Source organism: Rana temporaria, chromosome 4, assembly GCF_905171775.1.
Source record: "Rana temporaria chromosome 4, aRanTem1.1, whole genome shotgun sequence".
Classification (NCBI taxonomy): domain Eukaryota; kingdom Metazoa; phylum Chordata; class Amphibia; order Anura; family Ranidae; genus Rana; species Rana temporaria.
The window spans coordinates 285,392,803-285,408,668 of record NC_053492.1 but is presented as its reverse complement, the minus strand read 5'-3'; the positions used below and the strand labels follow the sequence as shown (position 1 = coordinate 285,408,668).

Sequence of the window (15,866 nt, the reverse complement as noted above, 5' to 3'; positions counted from 1 at the left end):
CAGAAGTGACGTTTTGATGTCGCTTCTGCCCTGCAATGGTATAGAGAGGGGTGGGGGCCATCTTCCCCTAACTTATCTCCATACCAAGCCAGGGAGAGGACGCAATCGCCTCCGCCGCTGCAGGCGCCTCCAGTAAGCGGCGACGGGCACTGGAGAGTGGCGGGAGGGGGGCCCTCTCCCGCCACCGATAAAAGTGATCTCGCGGGGGAACCTGACACAGACCACTTTTTTTTTTTTTTTTTTTTTTCTAACACTTCAGACTCCACCTCATAGAGTGTGCATTATATGCTCATGTTCTACGTGCCAGCCCATTGCATCTCTATGTTGGTTTTGCATCATAAGTGTCGCTTCTTCTTATGTGAAAATTTTTATTTTTCTTCGTTTTTTTTTTCTTCCCTTTTTCTTTTTTTTATATATATTATATATATGCATATTATTGTTATTTATTTAAATGTCACTCCTCATGCTTCAGAGGCATTGAAAGGATTACAATTTCATTTTATCCCCCCCTTATCCTTCCCCCCCCATCTCACCTTAAACAATCTCCTATGTCTCTAGTTCTCTCTAATTTTCTTCTAGTGTTTCTTTTAAGTATCAACCCTTAATTTTTCTGCATAACTCCACGATTTCTTGAAAGTCCTCCATTTATCCCATTTCGTGATTTGTAAGATGTTGTTACCCTCTATGCCCTCTTTCAATTCTTCCATTCTGTAAGTTTCTTCGACCGCATCTATCCACTCCCAAATTAAGGGGCACTCCGCTTCTTGCCACTTCCTTGGAATAAGTCTCTTAGCGGCATTAAGTAGATGCGGTACAAGCGTTTTCCTGTAACTTTTTATACCTTCCTCCCCCCCATGGAATAGGATGACCCATGGGTCCATCTTGATCTTTTTCCCCGTGATCTCTTCCACACAGGCCAAAATTTTTTCCCAATACCTCTTAACTTTGGTGCATCCCCACCAAAGATGTGCCATATTTCCTGGTGATCCACATCCCCTCCAGCACTCTCCTGTCTGTTCTTCTTTGAATTTTTTTAGCTTATCCGGGGTCATGTACCATCCGGATATGCATTTAAAACACATCTCCGCCGTACTACTATCTACCGCAGAGGAGTGTGTCAAAGCCAACATTTTATCTATTGTGCCCCTATCCCGTTGTGTTCCCAGTTCCTTTTCCCATTTTTTAATGAATGGAGGTATGTTCTGCTCATCCATCTTCAGTAGAATCCTATATAACTTTGAGGTAGTTCCTTTAGCTCTTTCCATGGAGCATATTTTTTCTAGATCTGTTAACTGGTCTCCCGCTCTCAGTGAGCCTGGTAGCTCTTGAACAAAGTGTTTAAGCTGCTGGTACCTCCATTCATTAATTTCCATTAAATTCTTTTTAGTTTTTAACTCGGGTAGTGTTATTATGTGACCCTCCCTTATTATATCCCTTAATTGTGCAGTGTCCTGTTTGATCCAATTCCCCCCAACTTGTGTTTTACCTGGTGCAAAATAATCGTTATTTTTTAGTGCTATAAAAGGTGAATTGTATTCCTTCTCAATTTTTTTATAGACATTATCCCATATTTTAAGTGCATTTTTTGTTATTTCATGTGTGTTTTTATCTAGTGTTCTAAATTGGGGAGGATTCCATATTATCTTGTCCAACCTCGTCTGTGCTAACTCATTTTCTAAACTAACCCACCTTTTTTCTTTGTTGGCTCTGGCCCACTCCACCACCCTTGTCATTACCACTGCGTCATAGTATCCTTTAACATCCGGTACCGCTAAGCCCCCCTTTTTTTTTGGTTGTTTTAGGGTCTGGAGTGATATCCTATGTTTCTTATTTCTCCATATATAATTCATAATTATTTTTTTTAGTGCGGTAAATAGTGTTCTCGGGAGAGCTATGGGAATCATCTGAAATTTATATAATATTTTAGGTAAAATAACCATTTTGCAATAATTGATTCGTCCTATCCATGATATTGCTCTATTTTCCACTCTTTTTGTTTCTGTCTTAATTTCATTTAATAGGGGAATAAAATTTATCTTATACATTTTTTTTATAGAATTTGCTAACAGTATCCCTAGATACTTGAGTTCTTTAACCCAGGCGAACTGGTACTCCACTTTCAAGAATTGCTCTTCCAATTTACTTATATTTATACTCATAATCTCCGTTTTGGTGAGGTTTATTTTAAAATTCGAGATTTCCCCATAGTCTCTACATAGATTTAATAGGCTTAAAATTGATGTTTTGGGTTTATCCAAATAGAAGAGGACGTCGTCTGCAAAGGCAGAGAGTTTGTATTCCTCCTCTCCTATTTTAATCCCTTTTATTTCTTTACAGTTACGGATCCTGGCCAGTAACGGCTCCAAAGAGAGCACAAACAGGAGTGGCGACAAAGGGCATCCCTGCCTTGTACCGTTTTTCATTGAGAGAGTTTGAGATAGACTGCCATTTATCTTTATTTTGGCCGTGGGAGACAAATAGAGGGCTGCAATCCAGTCTATCATTCTCGGTCCAAACCCCATGCCCCTCAGGGTCAGCAGCATAAGTCCCCAGTCTACTCTGTCGAACGCTTTTTCTGCGTCAATCGACAGAAGTAAACCTGGGGACCCTACTGCCTTCATTCTCTGGAGCAACAAGAGTGTTTTTACTCCATTGTCTCTACCCTCTCTACCCTGAACAAAGCCCGTTTGGTCCGGGTGTACCAGTTTTGACATTTCCTGTCTAACTCTTCCGGCCAATACCTTTGCGTACAATTTTATATCTGTGTTTAGCAGAGATATCGGCCGGTACCCTGAACAGCTTCCTGTGTCTTTACCTTCCTTTGGAATAACGGTGATGGTTGCCTCTGATGCTTCTTTACTTAATTTATACTCTCTTCCAAGGCCATTAAAGTACTGGCATAATTTTGGTAGAAGAATCTCCTTGTATTTTTTGTAATACATCACTGTGAAGCCGTCCGGGCCCGGGCTTTTTCCTGCTTCTGAACTTGTTAATGCTAGTTTAATTTCATTTTCTGTGATAGGCCTATCCATCCCTTCTGCCTCCGTTTGATCGATTTTTGATATTCCTGCTTCTTTTAAAAATGTTGTAATCTTGTTTTCTTTCTCCCCTTTTTGCCAGTTCTTTTGTTCTACCGAGTATAATTTTTCATAGTATATTCTGAATGTTTCTGCAATATCTTTTGTTGTATGTAAGACCTTACCTTTTTCGTTTTTAATTTTGTCTATATAATTCCTGGATTTCTTTTTTTGTACCATCCGGGCAAGGTGTTTGCTTGTTTTATTTCCCCACCTGTATCTTTCCCTTGCTATTGAGTTAAGTTCCCTTTTTGTATCTTGATCTAAGAGTTCTTTAAGCTCATTTCGCTTGTTTACTAAGTTTAGGTATAAGTCTTGTTGCTTTTCCATTTTCTTATGTTTTTGTTCAAGATTAAAAATCTCCCCTATAAGTTTTTCCCTTTTACTACTCTCTTCTTTCTTCTTCCTTGCTCCTTCAGAGATCAAGACCCCTCTTATCACCGCCTTATGGGCGTCCCATAGTGTTGCTTTGGAGATTCCATCTATCTCATTTGTTTTAAAGTACTCTTCTAATTCTTTTTTAACCCTCAGGAAACTTTTCTCTTTGATTATTAGCTCCTCATTAAGTCTCCAGTTTTGATAGGGCTTTTGATTCCCTGAGATATTTATGGATATGCTAATGGGGGCGTGATCCGAGATCGTCATGGTTTCTATTCTTGTCTCGACCACCATCTCCAGCATTCCATGGTCTACCAGTATGTGGTCGATCCGAGAATAACTGCCATGGACCGGGGAGAAGAACGTATAGTCTCGTTGGCCTGGGTTAAAGATCCTCCATGTATCCACTAATTGATTTCTATATAGGCTTTCCTTAACCTTTTTTAGTTGTATGTCTTGGGTATTTGATGTCTGATGAGTTTTATCTACTTTCGGGTCCATACAGAAGTTTAAATCACCTCCCATTAATAACTTTCCCCCCCTAAAATCTTTTAGTTTCCCTAGTATTCCCAACAAGTATTTCATCGGGGATGTATTCGGGGCATATATATTTACAAGAGTGTATTCCTCCTCCTCCAGTTTTCCTCTTAAAAAGAGGAATCTCCCTTCCGGGTCTGTCATTCTATCTGTTAGAACAAACCGTGTCCCCTTCGCTATTCCAATTGCTATCCCTCTAGCTCTTTTTGAAATGGTATCTCCATAGTACCATCTGGGGAAGTCGGGGGAGTATATCTTTATGTTTGACCCCAATGTAAGATGGGTTTCTTGTAAGAAGGCAATGTCTGTTCTATACCTTTTCAACTCCCTCAATATCTTATGTCTCTTAGTTGGATTATTAAGGCCTTTTACGTTATAGGACAGACATTTAATCACTGGCATCCTTGTTTTCCTTTCTTCGAATTATGCTTTCTTCTGATTGTTCTGGTGAGATAGGGTTTCTTCCCTCCCTCATTCCCATCCCTCCCCTCCCTCATTCCCATCCCTCCCCTCCCTCCCATCCCTCCCTCCCTCCCGTCCTCTCCCCCTCCAACCCATCCCTCTCTCCCTCCCATCTCCTCCCCCCTCCCTCCCTCCCCCCCTATTTGGCCCATTAAAGGCCTCTGAACCGTCTTCCATGTCTTGGTCCAGATCGCTCTGGGTGGGGGTCTGAGATTGCCTCCCCCCCTCCCGGTTTTCCACCCGGAAGGGGGGGGGGAGGGGAAAAACCCCAACCAGGAGGTCAGAGGAAAGCCCAAGCAAGGGACAAAAGAAAGCACAGGGGAGAAAAAAAAAAACAAACAAAAAAAAAAGGAAGAAAAAGAAAAAAAAGTGCAACTAGAGAGAGCAGGGGAGAGGGGAGAGGGGGGAGTTTCCGTTCTCCCCCCTCTCCCTCCCATCCCCGCCTCCCCCCTACCCCCAACCTGGTAGGTCAGGGACCTGAATATCTAATTTCCTACAGAATTCCCTCAAGTCCTCTGGAAATCTCAGTGTCGCAGATCTCCCCTCCCTTGTTCCAATCAGGCAAGCAGGGAACCCCCAGTTATACTTAATGTTCAGGTCTATCATCTGTTTTAATAGCGGTTTTAACAACCATCTCCTTGCCAGGGTCTCTGGGGCCACATCAGTAAACATCTGCAGCTCCGTCCCTTCAAACACTATCGGAGGTTGTCCCCTCAGCTTCTTCCAAATTGCTTCTTTGTCTTCATATAATCTAAACCTTATTATGACATCTCTTGTTCGCTCGGGGGTCGCTCTTTTCAGATTTCCCACTCGATGCACCCTTTCAATTCCAATTGGGTTATCCACTGTTCTTTCCAGTATTGGATTAAATATCTTCTGCGCTATTGGCCTGAGGTCCTCGTCCCTCTTCTCTGGTATACATCTTATCCTTAAGTTTTGTCTCCGGCTTCTATTTTCCTGATCCTCCAATTTGTAGAGAATAAGCCTCTGTTGTAATTGAATCTGATCTATCTGAGCTTTTAGTGCGTTTGATTCCTGTTCCTGTTTCTCTATTCGTTCTTCTGCTGTTTCGATTCTAGAGAGCATGTGAACAAAATCGGTCCGTAGGTTCTGTATTTCACCTTTTATCACGTTTTCCAGCCTTAACAGCATCTCTGCCATTTCTCCTTTTGAGGGGGACTGAGTATCTGCGCTTCGTTCATCCATCCTGCTGCTTTCCAGTCTGCTTCCTGTAGGCCCCTCCTCTCTTGATTCAATATATGTTTCTCTGGGGATATCACTCTGGGGTTTCTTATTTTCAGCCTTTTTGACTTTATTCACTTGTTGTTGCTTTGTTACCCCCTGGGCCTCAGGGGCGCGCGGACTTTCCCCTCTTGTCACAAATGGTCTTATTGAACTTGTTGCTGTTGTATTGCTTGGAGTAGTTGGGGGTCCCCCTTTTGTTGATCTACTCGTCATTCTGCTCATTTTAGTCTCCCTCCTTCTAATTCTCTTCCCCAGCTTGGCCTCTTGTTCCCAGCTGGTTAATAGAGAGTCCAGTATCAGGGAAGTACCCGGTATGAAGTGCCAAACTGGGTTGGGTTAGATGTTTGCTTTGAAGGGATTTGCTATTTGCTCCTTTAATTTTGTCCTCCCCCCCTCCACCCCTCTCTTGGCTCCCAACCTACTGATATTATCTCGGTTTTCAGGGGTTCTGATAGATACTCCGGAAACAATATCACTAATGAATCGCAGATTCACAGGGGGACTCGCCTATTTGGTATTATTCCCTTCCCAATCCCTCTTTTTTCTTTTTTGCTTAACATTCCCCTATACTGATGTTATGTCACCGTTAGGTCTTACTAAGCTTAATAAGCTCTAAGAGGAAAGAGGAAAAAAAAAGAAAAGCAAAGAACTAAGTTCAGAGTTCAAAGTTCAGATAGACCCAGGTGCTAATTTGCATACCGTATTATTAAATTTCATGCCTGTATTAGATGTATTACATGCATTTGTTCAGCGCACATAGCACAGAACTTATAGGCCCAGGTATCTGTTTAAGAGCACCGTTTTGAGATCCTTTAAGGGTTTATACTTTGTAGCCAAAGTTCTTTTCTCATTCAATTCTCACATGATACATCTCTGGCTTTATAGACTTTATAGGCTTTATTGGCTTAATATCAAAGTGCAGTCCCCTTCAGTTTTACAGTAAAAAAAAACGAGTAGTAGTAGTATTAAATTTTTCTGTAGTAGAAAGTCCACGTACCTTAGGACTTCATTTAGGCTTCTATTTTGTCCAACACATAGAAGAAAAGAGTAAATAGTGCATAACAGACCTGTTCCAGCCCTTTATCAGGTTAGCAGTCCTTTCCGATCCTCCTTCAGGAGTTTCCCCTGCCTTACCTCCGTGCTTCCTGTCTGTGTGGGTGATTTCCCACTGCTGGTCCCACGGTTTGTAGCTTACTGTTGTCTGTGCATTGGTGGGCTCGTCTGTCGGGACTCGGTCGGCTCGGTCCTCCCGCCGTGCGACCCGCCTCCTCTCTGCCGCTCGCCTGTCCTCGCTACTCACCAGGTGTTCACCGAGTTCTCCCGAGTCTCCCACGTCCGCACAGCGTAGCCTGCAATACTAGATGCTAGGCTCTGGACCTCCGCCACCATACGTTGGTATCCGTGCGGGTCCTCCACTGTGCAGCGCGGTTGTCGGCGTGTAGCGTGCAGCGTAGGGGCGTCCGTCAGCCGTCTCCTCCCTTCAGATAGTGCGGTCCGTCATTCCCCTCAAGCAATCCCATCGCTCTTCATTCCCCCCACCTACAAGCGCGCCACATCCTCACGTGCACGCCATCCCGTTCCCTCCACCTCCTGTCCCATAGCAAAACAACTCCTTGTTCCCCTGGGATTCCCTTGTTCCCCCACAGACCACTTTTATCTGTAAGCGGACTGCCCGCTGAAGAAGAGGATACCGGGGTTATGGTAGCTAGCTGCTGCCATAACAATAATATCCCTCTTCAAAATAACGACGGCAGGTGGTCCGTAAGTGGTTAAAAAACTGCCTTTAAAACTGTGTTAACTCCCAAAGTGCAAGATTTGAGCTGCATCCTGGTTTTACATCTTGTCCAGCCCTGTGTCCTTTCTCCTGGACTCATTATTTGGATTAATCATTGGAGTGACTCATTATTATGATGGACTTATTTTACAGTGAGTACCTTGTAGACTAGCAGATTAGGAGCGCCACATTATGTATCCCATCTAAAAACTGTATGCACCTGCGAAACAGCGAAAAATTACAATACCCAAAACTATCTGTAAGGGACACTTTAAATACCTTTACAGCTCATCAGTTTGGAGCTATATACAGTATAAATGAGCGACTTAGAATTCTTTCTTTTACTCCAACGTGCATTGCAGCACACAATATGTGTTAAAAATCCCTCTAATTGGGGGGGGGGGGGTGGTAGGTAGTTGAAGTCCTACCCCACCAATGGTCAAAATTTGGGGCTCCTAGTACCTATGATCTTGGAGATACGGGGCTCCTTGTGCAGCCTGTCAGAAGGTACATACAGAGCGGCCAGTTTAAATACAAGCTGGCACACTCTGTGTGCAGCAGACTGAGAGGATGAGCTCACAGTGCCTCTTAATTTTTTTTAGAGGCACTGAGCTCAATGGACAGCTTCGAGCCTTGTACCAATGGTAAAGCACCATTGGTCTAAGCCAGGGGTGGGCAATCTCGGCCCTCCAGCTGTGGTGAAACTGCAAATCCCATCATGCCTGTGATTGTCAGGGTCTTGCAATGTCTCATGGGACTTGTAGTTTCAAAACAGCTGGAGGGCCGAGTTTGCCCTTGCCTGGTCTAAGCTGTCCAATAAAAATGCTGCAGTGGAGGCTCTTCTCTCACTGCGGTGTCATAGAAGGGGGCATGTGTCTATAAGACACATGCTCTCTTCCAGCCCAGCCCTCTTAACTACAAGGAAAAAAAACATGGGTTTATGGGTATAAGGTTTATCCATACTCCCATATTTTTCTCACACAGTTGGTTGTACACCCTGTACAACCACTTTTACCTACAGGTAAACCTATATTAAGGCTTACCTGTATGTGCTGGAAATATCTCCTAAACCTACACGGTTTTGGAGATATTTGCAGTTCCCCGTACAAAGATTTCTTCTGTGCATGCGCACTTTAGAAAGGGCACGCTGTGCCGTTTCTAGCTGGGGTCATGCCGTAACTGGCGGCTCCTACACGCATGCGTGGGAGTGACGTCACGCAACTCCGGCCGGCCGGAGTCCGTGGCCCCGGAAGGAAGAGGGCTGAACATGCTTTACCTTTGCAGGGAAATGAAGAGGAAGTAAAACCCATCAGGGTTTACTTCCTCTTTAAAGCGGGGGTTCACCCTAAAACATCAATAGACTGTTACATCCAGCATACTGCTGACATCTACAGTATGCTGGATTTTTTTTTTTATCTGCTGTACTTACGGTCTCATGGTTGTTTTCACCAGGCTTCCGGGTTCTCGCTCCCCCAGGGAGTAGGCATTCCTAAGACGAGGCATAGATGATTGACGTGCGGGTAAAGCGCGTCATCGCCTTCTGAAAATATCCGAGGGGGACTCTGCACTTTACAGCGCCTGCACAGTCAGCTCTACACGGCAGGCGCAGGCGCCGTATAGTGCCGAGTCCCCGACGGATATTTTCAGAAGGCGATGACGCGCTTTACCCGCACGTCAATCGTCTCCTGGGAGGATCAACACTCACTCCTAGGAGACATTGCACAGAGCTCCCCGTCGGGGAAAAGGAGCGACACGCCCACTCCCCGCAAGGAAGAAGACCCGGAAGTGAGGCTGAAGACAGGTAAGTGTACACATTTTAAAAAAAATTACAACGCTACAAGCCTTTATTAAGGCTGGAGATAGGTTAGCTAAAAAGTTAATTTTGAGGGTGAACCTCCGCTTTAAGAGGGAGAATCTGCTACTGCTGAAAAGTTACTTTTTTAATCAAGCTAAATCCTATATTATTATGCTATATGATATAACATAATAATTTATTTTTTATCTATTTACTGTGAAATTACTGATTTGAAGTTATAATTTCAAACTTCAGTAATTTGTCCGTTAAGCCACCTGTTTGAGTACAGTTTTTGAAAATATAGTAAATTACCTTAAAAACAATATATAATAATTATTTGTATATTACTTACTTATGGTAATTACCTACTTGCCACCCAGGCCAATTCTGACACTTCTCTCCTACATGGGAAAAATCATAATTTTTTTGCTAGAAAATTACTCAGAACCCCCAAACTTTATATATATTTTTTAATAGACACCATAGGGAATAAAATGGTGGTCGTAGCAACTTTTTATGTCACACAGTATTTGCGCAGCATTTTTTTTTTAAACTCTTTTTTTGGAAAAAAACGTTACACTAATAATAAAAAAAAAAGTTAGCCTGATTTTTTTGTATTGTGTGAAAGATGATGTTACGCCGAGTAAATGTATACCTAACATGTCACACTTTAAAATTGCGCACACTTGTGGAATGGCACCAAACTTCAGTACTTAACCACTTACCCCCCCGGACCATATTGCTGCCCAAAGACCAGAGTACTTTTTGCGATTCGGGACTGCGTCGCTTTAACAGACAATTGCGCGGTCGTGCGACGTGGCTCCCAAACAAAATTGGTGTCCTTTTTTCCCACAAATAGAGCTTACTTTTGGTGGTATTTGCTCACCTCTGCGGTTTTTAGTTTTTGCGCTTTAAACAAAAATAGAGAGCCAATTTTGAAAAAAAATTATATTTTTTACATTTTTTACATTTTGCTATAATAAATATCCCCCAAAAATATATAAAAAAAAATTATATACGTTTTCTTCTACATATTTTTCGTAAAAAAAAATCGCAATAAGCGTTTATTGATTGGTTTGCGCAAAAGTTATAGCGTTTACAAACTAGGGGGTATTTTTATGTCATTTTTATTATATTTTTTTTACTAGTAATGGCGGCGATCAGCGATTTTTTTTTTCGGTATTGCGACATTATGGCGGACACTTCGGACACTTTTGACACATTTTTGGGACCATTGGCATTTTTATAGCGATCAGTGCTATAAAAATGCATTGGATTACTATAAAAATGCCACTGGCAGTGAAGGGGTTAACACTAGGGGGTGGGGAAGGGGTTAAGTATGCCTGGGTGTGTTATTACTGTGGGGGGGGGCGTGGCCTCCTCACTAGGGGAAACACTGATCCTCGGTTCATACATTGTATGAACCGAAGATCAGCATTTCCCCTGCTGACAGGAACGAGAGCTGTGTGTTTACACACACAGCTCCCGGTCCCTGCTCTGTAACGAGCGATCGCGTGTGCCCGTCGGCGATCGCGCCCGCCAGGCACACGCACGGGAGTCGGGGGCGCGCGCCCCTAGTGGCGGCTGGGAGAGAGGACGTCATATTACGTGCTCTCACCCAGCAGAGCCACCTTGTGGACGTATAACGACGGTGCACGGTCGGCAAGTGGTTAAAAATCTCCATAGGCGAAGCTTTAACATTTTAATTATTACAGGTTAAATGTTTAGAGTTACAGAGGAGGTCTAGTACTAGAATTATTGCTCTCGCTCTAATGTTTGCGGCGATACCTCACATGTGTGGTTTGAACGCCATTTACATATGCTAAAACAAGTCCTTATGCTGGTTAAATTAAACTATGAGAACTAACGAAGGTGCAAAATATAATCAGAATGGTGTCACCCCCCCACCCACCAACTATAGTCGCCCCTCAGTACAGACCCCCTCACAACAAACTACCCCCTCCATCAGAGCAGACCCCCTGAGGATAAACCACCCCCCTCCATCTGTGCAGACCCCCCTCATGATAAGCCCCCTCCATCGGTGCATAACCCCCCTCCATCAGTGCAGACCCCCCTTAGGATAACCCCCAATAAGTGCAAACCCCCCAAAACGTGCAGACCCCCCCTCAGGATAAACCACCCCCTTCAGTGTAGACCTTCCTCAGGATAACCCCCCAATAAGTTCAGACCCCCCTCAGGATAAACCACCCCCCTCAATCAGTGTAGACCCCCCTCAGGATAACCCCCTAATAAGTGCAGACCCCTTCTCATGATAAACCACTCCCCATCAGTGCAGATCCCCCCTCAGGATTACCCCCCAATAAGTGCAGACCCCCTCAGGATAAACCCTCCTCCCCAATAAGTGCAGACCCCCCCAGGATAAACCACCCCCCTCCATCAGTGCAGACCCACTTCAGGTTAACCCCCCAATAAGTGCAGACCCCCCTCAGGTTAACCCCCCCCCCCAATAAGTGCAGACCCCCCTTCATGCACCTGAGAAGTGCAGCCGTCAGGAGAGTTGCTTTCTAAGACTGTCACTCTCTGGGTGGCGCACCTGTGTATAGGGACAGGAGGGAGCTGCAGTGGCAGTGAGAGTGAGGAGTCTCATTCAGGCAGTGATAGCGTGGTGCCGGTACACTGCAGCTGAAGAGCACTGCCTCCAGGACCCTCTGCAGCGCTCAGGATGGTGTCACCCCTCTGAGGGTGTCACCCGGGTGCGGGCTGCACCCCCCGCCCCCCCTGGCAATGCCACTGGGCGCATATCAGGAATATGAAATGTTGGCGTAGCACTTTAAGAACTTCAAAAAACATTTTTTTTGTGAGATATACACACACACACATATATATATAATATAGGTCCACTCTGTACGCCCTCTGTGAAGTTTTATTTTTTATTACTTGAAACTACTGTGATCCATATGCACAAACAACTGTACGGCACTCTCAGCGTTCAGTGAAAGTCCCTCTGGCCATTCGCTCACCTTTTTGCCTACAACATTTTCTAACAGAAACTAAGAAAAAAAAAATATTATTTTTTTTAAAAGTTTTTGGTCTTAGCAAAAAACAGCGGTGATTACTGTAATACCACCAAAAGAAAGGTCTATCTGTCTAAAAGAAATTATAAACATTTTGTGTGGGTACAACATTGCATGACCGCGTAATTGTCATTCAAAGTGTGACAGTGCTGGGCAGAAAGGGGTAAAGGTGCCCAGTAGGCAAGTAGTTAATAACGGGATAATGCACTTACAATGCCGCTGTCTCCTATAGAGAGATCTGATAAAAACATCAGCATGTCCGTTTTCATCAGATCTCACCCGATCTGATCCACCATGGACGGATAGGGACGTATCGCCATACGTCTGATTTTGGTGGATCGGATCGGGTCGGATGTCAGCGGACATGTCTCTCTCTGCTGACATCCAAAGCTCTATACTTGCATGGAGCGGCCTGAACGGTCCAACCATGGGAAAGGGGCCTAAAATAAAAAAATAAAAAACTGTAAACTCTATTGGCTGTAATGCCATTGAACATACTGTATTACCTGAATATAAAACCTTTAACAGTTTTTTGTTAATAATGAAAAGAAGTTTCAAGTAACATCTTTGTAAATAAAATACAATTTTATAAAAAAATTAGAATATTGCCTTTTGACCACTGTTAATTTTGACGCTAAATTTAGATTTAGTTTTAGTCATAGTCTTAGATTTAGTCATATTTTAACCACTTCAATACCCGGCACATTCCCCCCCTACTGCCCAGGCCAATTGTCAGCTTTTAGCACTGTTGCACTTTGAATGACAATTGCGCGGTTATGCTACACTTTACCCAAACCATTTTTTTATCATTTTGTTTCCACAAATATAGCTTTCTTTTGGTGGTATTTGAATCCTGCTGGGGGTTTTATTTTTTTGTGCAACAAATAAAAAATGACAGAAAATGTTGGGGAAAATGTTTTTTATTCTTTGTTTCTGTTATAAAATGTTGTAAATAAGTATGTTTTCTCCTTTGTTGATGGGCACTGATAAGGCATCACTGATGAGGTCACACCAATGAGGTGGCACGGATGGGCACTGATGATGTGCACTAATATGCTACACTGATGGGCACTGACAGGCAGCACTGATAGGTCGCGCTGGAATTCAGCATGATAGGCGGCACTGATGGGTACTTATGGGTGGCACTAATGGGCACTGATGAACACTGATAGAGATAGAGAGGCACTAATGGGTATCACTGATAAGGAGGCACTGGCAGGCATTATTACTGGGCACTGACTGGCACCATTTATGGGCACTGATTGGCATTGATTTTGGGCACAGATTGGCAACCCTGGTGGCCATGGGTGGCATATCTGGTGGTCATCAGTGGTGGCAGTCCTGGTGGTCTGAAATGGGTATCCTTGCGGGGGAGTTGCGCTGATAATCAATCAGCGCTACCCCCCCCCCCCCTCTACTCTAGTCGTGTCTGTCAGACGCGAGTGAGGAAAAGCTGATACACGGCTTTTCCTGTTTACATCCTTATTTGGGGGCATGCATCGCGGCAATCGGTGGTTTGGCGTGTCAGTCTGACACACCGCAACCCCGATCTCGGTAAAGAGCCTCTGACGGAGGCTCTTTACCAATCACAGCTTATCACAATGTAAAAAGGAATCGTATCGGCTTTTCCTCACTCACGTGTAACCGACGCGACTAGAGAAGAGGCCCCAAGGGGCGCGCGCCGGCTGTTATCCTGAAAGATTTTATATGACATCCAGTCAGAATAATGGACCCACCGCTGGCTGTCATTCTGCTATAGGCCGGGCGGGAAGTGGTAAATCATCTGAATTGGAACAGAAATTTATTTTTGTTTCGTTTTCGTCACTGAAAACATAGATAATATGGGCGCAGACGGGAGGGTATTCCCCCTGTCACTGAAAACAAGCAGCTGACGATAAATATGACAAAAATATTTTCATCTACAAAATTAACACTGATAACTGAGAGCCATCTGAAACCATAAAGGGATACCTACTGCAAAATACTGAAAAGCTTCTATGCACATATAAATACATGGATTCCATGGATCCCCTGCTGATCTAATCAGAGTCCCCCCATGTGAAAGGGGCCTTACAATTCCCTATAGAGCAGAGGTCAGACTGGGAAAGGGAAAAACAGCACAATTTGCCAATTCATTGTGTTGTAGTGCACATTCTGATAAGAGGTGAGAGTATAGTGATAACGAGAGGAGCACGGGTACACTTTTCATATTGTGGAATTCAGAGGAAGGTGTCATGAACATGTACTTTAACATGTTGATTTGTCATTTGCGAACTCTCTGTTTAGTGATTATGACGATTACATTATATATCGCTGATAACCTTCACAAGTGTTATTGTATTGCCTTTTCTAACACCTTATATTTATTTATTTTTATTACATTTTTTTATAGTGATTCTTAATTGTTTCGTTGGAACAATGTTCTCCTTGTGGCTGTTTTAACAGCACATTATTTCATTCAGCCATAAAAAAAAACACAAAGCCTGCCTTGTATAACTTCAAACTAAAATTGGCAGCTATGAAGAATTGGATGTGAATTCACCTCCGTTCGTTTTTAGGCTTATGAAATTGTGAGCTCCACTATAAAGGCTAAAACTGTCTTGGACGTGAAGTTGTTTACACGAAATACCAGCAGATCTAAAGTTACAGAACGGGGGCTGGATATGAAAGCTTTAGAGCTGTCCACTCCCAAGCTGACGTCACGGGGGGGGGGGGGGGGGGGGGGACTCATCTGCCTGGGTCATTTTTATTCTGTCCTAGTTTTTAACATTTGAATGTTGCTCCCCCCCCCCCCCCCTGCAAACGGTTTTCTCTACACATTGCAGCTGGAGTAAGTGACTGCCTTGATCTCTTTCTCGTTTTAGTTGGAAAAGTTTCATAGAGATTCTGTACAGCAATCCATACTGATGTCTGCATCCAGCTGCTTATGGTACTGCACTGAAAATTGAAAACATTGAACGGAGTGTTAGGAACCCCCTGGAAAGGTAAGATCTTACAGATGTTCTTTTATTTGCTGCAACAAAATAAGAGCGATTTGTCTAGCTGAAATACAGCTTACTTGTGGAGGACCCAGGGGGAGACCTCCACAAACACTTCAGCTGTCCATACGCTCTTTAAGACAGTGATTTATTAACTAGGCAGTATTGACAAGTGCCACTGTTACTAGTATGTCACTAGTTGGTTATCATAGCTCTCCTTTTTTGTCCGTTTTCCTTAACAGCTGAGAAGAGGTGTAAGATCATAGATGAATTTAGCAAGCACGTTCTTTATTTAGAAGAAGCAACACATTTTTATCACCTGTAGAATTTTTTTGTTTATGAGCCTCGGCGTATATGTATATATTTATGGAGAATGTCGTGCCGCGATGTCTACTGGTTAAAAATAACAGACACGCTTTTACGTCAGAAGGGGCTTCGATTTAGAAGCTGTATGGAGCTCAGATAGGTTTTCCCTCTTTTCCTGGCTTGTGGGCAATAGGAAGCTGTTGATTAGGAGGTCCATGTTGGCTGGTTGGCAAGAGCTGGGACTAAATTGAGGACATTTATTAGTAGAGGCATTCTGGT

General features: G+C 43.6%; 1 protein-coding gene across 1 annotated transcript in view; it reads left to right on the top strand.

The window, feature by feature from the left end:
• Positions 1-15,866, top strand: part of SOGA3 (SOGA family member 3) — an 89,520-nt gene that overhangs the window by 62,398 nt on the left and 11,256 nt on the right. The window contains exon 7 of the transcript XR_005748701.1: positions 15,168-15,287. The gene's annotated coding sequence lies outside the window, so the exon portion shown is untranslated. The remainder of the gene's footprint in view (positions 1-15,167; positions 15,288-15,866) is intronic.